Here is a 4980-nt window from a genome sequence, read left to right on the forward strand (position 1 = left end):
TGAGATGAGATGAGATGAGATGAGATGAGATGAGATGAGATGAAAGCTGTGGTTCTCGGGAAAGCGATGAGCCTGGGACGAGTCGCGAGAGCGTCGGGAGATCGCGAGAGGGAGAAAAACCGAAAAGCGACGCCTTGAGATAAACGGCTCATCCTTCGTTCCTCCCTACGCATCATCCCCACGCCAAATCCAATCTTGGTTCGTCATCCCCTCCTCTTTTTCCCCGCGCGCATGAGAATCTCAAGACTAATCACATTCGCGTCTCACGACACAGCCGTGTGTCAACAAGTCGTATGTCGCAGTAGTGTGGCCTTGTTATCGTTGCAAAATATAAAATGGAAGGAAGGAAATTTTATTAGAAAAAGTAGGATTTTGTATTCATTTCTCTATATTATTTTGGGAGAATATTTTCGTGCGAAGACAATCAAGTTTTGACAAAAATGTTAAAACAAATATAACTTATATTCCTTATATTTGTCTTTTTGCATTATATAATTTTCATTTTGTATAGAAAGCCATTTGCAAATATGCAATGCGTTCTTGATTTATGATTTTATTAGTACTTCAAAAGCATATTTCAAACCATGGGCAATATTATCTTCAGTTTCTCACTTAAATAACTTGCTTTGTATTCCAGTAGCCACCGGTACAAGATTGCAAACGTAATCGTTCAATTCACTATTATATTTTGCCGATTAAGTGGTCAGATTATATCGGCATTGTATTGCCGAGTCTAATCGAGGGATTTCTTGTCCACCGCCCTTGGTTTATGGTCCTTCCATTGTGGGACAATCGAGCGCGTAACAGTAAGGTTTCGGGTCCTAATTGTACTGGCGATGGTACCCTAAACGATCTTACTGAGCGCTATACAAATTCTTATTTCTGTCCAAAATCGTTATTTCGCATTTGCAACGATAGCTCATCCATTAGATTTAATTGGTTCACTCCAAAAATCTTAAAGATCTCGAAAGAGTTATTAAATTAACATTCATAATTAAACTTTTACGAGAAATACGTTTATGTTCTTAATTCTGATTTAAGTATGTTTAACATACTGATATTATTATGATAATAATGGTTGCCGTTTTCGTTGATTTCTTTTTGCCTCCGAGGAATCCCTATTGCCGACACGTTGGGCATGTCTTTAGCATTTTAAGCATGATAGAGAACCTGCGTCGTTTGAATATAACTCATCCCAAGTCCTCTTTTCCCTCCCCCTGCTCGGTCTCGCCCAGCCTCTTCAAGATGCCTAATAACCTTCCTACGCGACTGCTCGCGAAAGGAACATTTTCTTAAAGGAGCATTCAGGGCGCGCCTTGATGACGGCTATAGGTGGATATTATAGTAACGGGGCTTACCCTTGGTGGTTTGCTACTTCTAGGAGGGAGTAAGATGAGCAAAGGAGGAGCGGAACTCGTACGGGGATTCGAAGTGAGGAGACACGACGAAAGGGGAGGATGAACGGGTGGCGGGATCAGAGGGGAGCCCAAGCACGGAAGGGTGACAGAAGGGTGGAACGCGGGAGGGGGCTGGAGGCGTGCATCCATCCATATCCATCCCGGGGTGGCTACCGGGACTTTGATTACTTGTTTTAATCTTCCGACTGCCGACTGGGCGAGCATCTGTCACTCAAAATCCGTAATTGCGCGCGGAAGCCGCCCCTTCTCTCGCCGGTCCGTCGAGAGCCACGGCTCTGCCTCCCCGCGTATTGCTATTACTTCCTTATTGGTGTCGTTTAGCACTCTCGTTCAACCGCGAACCGCGCCGATCGCGCGCGGGCTGCGCCTCGTAATCACGACGCTGCCAGCAATCAGGTCGAATTTAAAGCCGGGGCTTTCCGATTTTCTACAGAGGTCTTTCAGTCGAACAACCCTTGCGTAATGTGTAGCGATAAAAACGCCTGTTATTTTTTCCTCCGGGCGTGTTTGACGTTGTTCCTATTGTTTGACGTACACTCGAACAATATTCATTTTTATATTAATTTGCATAAAGAAAATCAGAACTGTAAAGTGGAGATGTTTGCGCAAACTGTAACAACATATTTTACAGAGAGAATTTTTATTTATTTCTTTTCTTTTGTGCTTGGTCCATTTAAGGCTTGCCGCTAGGTTTGATAAGATAGGAAGAAAAAAAGTAGCATTTGCCGGCTCTTGATTTGAATACGAGCAAGCAGTTATACTCCCGCAACATGCTGTTTGAATAGTTAGGGATGAGTATTAAACGAACAAACCCCTTAGCGTGTCCGTCCCCGACAATCTATCACTTCGTGTATACATATAATATGCGTAGCACTGTAGCGAGCTGGTTGCTCATCAGTTTGATGAAAAGATACTCTCGACACGCCATCGCATTATGCAAATGCTTTAATTGCAGCAAAATTCTATGAACACAAACAGAGAGCCAATTATGTTTGACTGCGTGCTAACGTTAATCCTCGACCGCTACAATGGCGAGAATGGGATGCGATTGCGATATTCTTGAATACATTTTGCTATATTTTTCATTTTTCGTAACTTTTATTTATTAAACTAAAAAAATATGACATTTTTTACATTTTAAAGGAATTATTATTATTTTTTAAAATAAGATAGCTTTTAATCACGCAATATTGTCATTTTTTGTTTGTAATCTTTAACAATTATGAAAAAAGTAGTGTTTTTTTACTTTGAACGGATTATTAATTTTTTCTTTCATTTAAAAGTAAATAGAGTTAAGTATAATTTTTTCAGTAAGATAATCGTGTTCATTTTATTGGCACTTTTTTTTATCTGTTCACGTTGCACTCGTGGTTAAATTCACTCGTGCTCCTTAGGGTTAACCGAGACTGCCGCGGTCTCTATTACATCTTCGATCGGATAATTATATCTCCGCAGATGTATGATCGTGTAATCTCGGCGATTCCGATCATTGTAAGCGAGAAATAAGACGCAGGTTGAGCGGCGCGCACGGTCTTTCGATAGGATTTCTGCTGCTGCTGCTGCTCCTCTAATTGTCGAAGTCATTCGTCCTCTTCAAAAGGAACAGATGCACTAGGCTGTATTGAAGAACGAGTCTATCAGGGACCCAGGGGGGTCCCCGGTGCTCGTCTCTTGGGGTTATTTTCAGTCGATTATCCCCAGAACGCCGGGGTCAACGTTGTGCTTTAGAAAGTGAAAGCGCAAGAGAGCAGACGAGTCTATTAGCGCGGAGAAAGGCCGCATTTGCGTATACGTCAGTCTCTTTTCGTGAATTAATTTCAATGCCGAGGAAATATTACGCAGGCCGTAGTCCCCAGCTCCCTCCCGCGTTCGCTTTTGTTCTCCCGATACACGCTTTCTTTTTTGACATATTTTGTAAAGATATATCGTGCAATTTTATAAATTGAGCATATTTAATATGAGAGAAGGAAGCAACATCAAAGAAAATTTTAAAATAATATCTGTATGTGAAAAAAAGTAAACAACACAGCAAAATGTTAAACTTTATATAACTGTGCGTTTTTCAAGGATCTTTATGCGTGCTCGAGAATCATCGCGTTCGTTGATCACCGCTGCGCTATAATGTTTCATGTAGCACGTTGTTAGGAATATTCAAAAGGCTGCTACTTCAATTAAGGGACTCGGTTTAACACGAAAGAAAGAACCGCATATTGCATGTGTGCGGTGGAGGTGGAGTGGTTGTATCTTATCTCACGTTTAATCACCATCGCTGACCCCCAACCCTGACGACGCTCCTAAGCTACAGTAATTACTTAGATGGACGCTTCGAAATCTTTGGATCTGCGTGTAACGTGAAAAACAATCGGCCGACGATCTCTCTCGACGCGACGATTACGATTAAACTCTTTTTGAGCGCTCCGAGACCCTATTTTTGGGGGCTCTAAGAGAGAGATTTGAAAATAAATATACATAATAATGATCGTGTGAATGAATTTATCTTGCATTTATTTTTAATAAACGTACATTGATGTGAATGTACTTTTTAACAAATTGTGTTCAAATATTAATTTTTGAACATTATTTTGAAAGTTAATATTAACGTTGAATAAAAATAAATATTGATTTTTTTATTATTTAATTTTAATAAATTAATTTTTTATGTTTTAATTTATTATAATCTCGCCAGAGATAAAGGGGAGTGAAAATAATCGAAAAGAAAAAAAACTCACTAATCGAAGTGATATACTGATGATGGTAATAGCACGAGCGATTAGTTAACGATTGACGCGAATGATAGCGGCATTCGCCGTTCGATGGAAAGGCGGTTGATCGAGAGGTGGACTGATAGATAAGTAGGCAGGGGTATCTGTCTATTAGCTCTCCCTGATAACGGAGTTGCTGCTGATCCTCCTCCGGCCCCCGGGCGAGTGCTTCGTTAATTAATCTGGCAGCAACGGACTCGGCAGCTCAAAGGCACCCTTTTTCGCTCAGATTCATCCATCCATTTACCGATGGGCCTGTATCCGCGCGTGTACAAGCGCTCTTTCTCTCTTGCTCTCCCTTTCGCTCGCTTATCTTTTTCTCTCTACCTCTCGTTTTCGAGATAAAGACGACGAGATCGAGCGAAAATCGAACGATCATAATTTGTGCGGCTCGAGCTTGGCTCAGAGAACCGGGGAGTTCAAAGATGAAAACTTGAAGCGGAAAGCTGCGGACTAAGCGCTATAGCGCAATAACTTTGAGACTGATAAATTACAGTTTTTACGCATTTAAATTAAATTTTCACGGTATAATTGTTTGACTTTGTATAATTTTAGCTATAAATTAACAAAAAAAATGGTTTGTAAGATTATGTATTGAGCACTAAAAGTATTTGAAAACCTGAGATGTTAATTAGCAATGCTAATTCCGACGTTCAGTTTTGATCACTTATCTGAACAGCTGATTGCTATACTGAGCATTCATATATCCTCGTGCCCTTGTATTATCCGAACGGTAATACGATCAGCTGTGGTACTTAATTGTAATATGAGGATTGTGAGCCTTGCGTATGCAGTAGAGC

The sequence above is a fragment of the Monomorium pharaonis genome, chromosome 4, assembly GCF_013373865.1.
Source record: "Monomorium pharaonis isolate MP-MQ-018 chromosome 4, ASM1337386v2, whole genome shotgun sequence".
In the NCBI taxonomy this organism is placed as follows: Eukaryota; Metazoa; Arthropoda; class Insecta; order Hymenoptera; family Formicidae; genus Monomorium; species Monomorium pharaonis.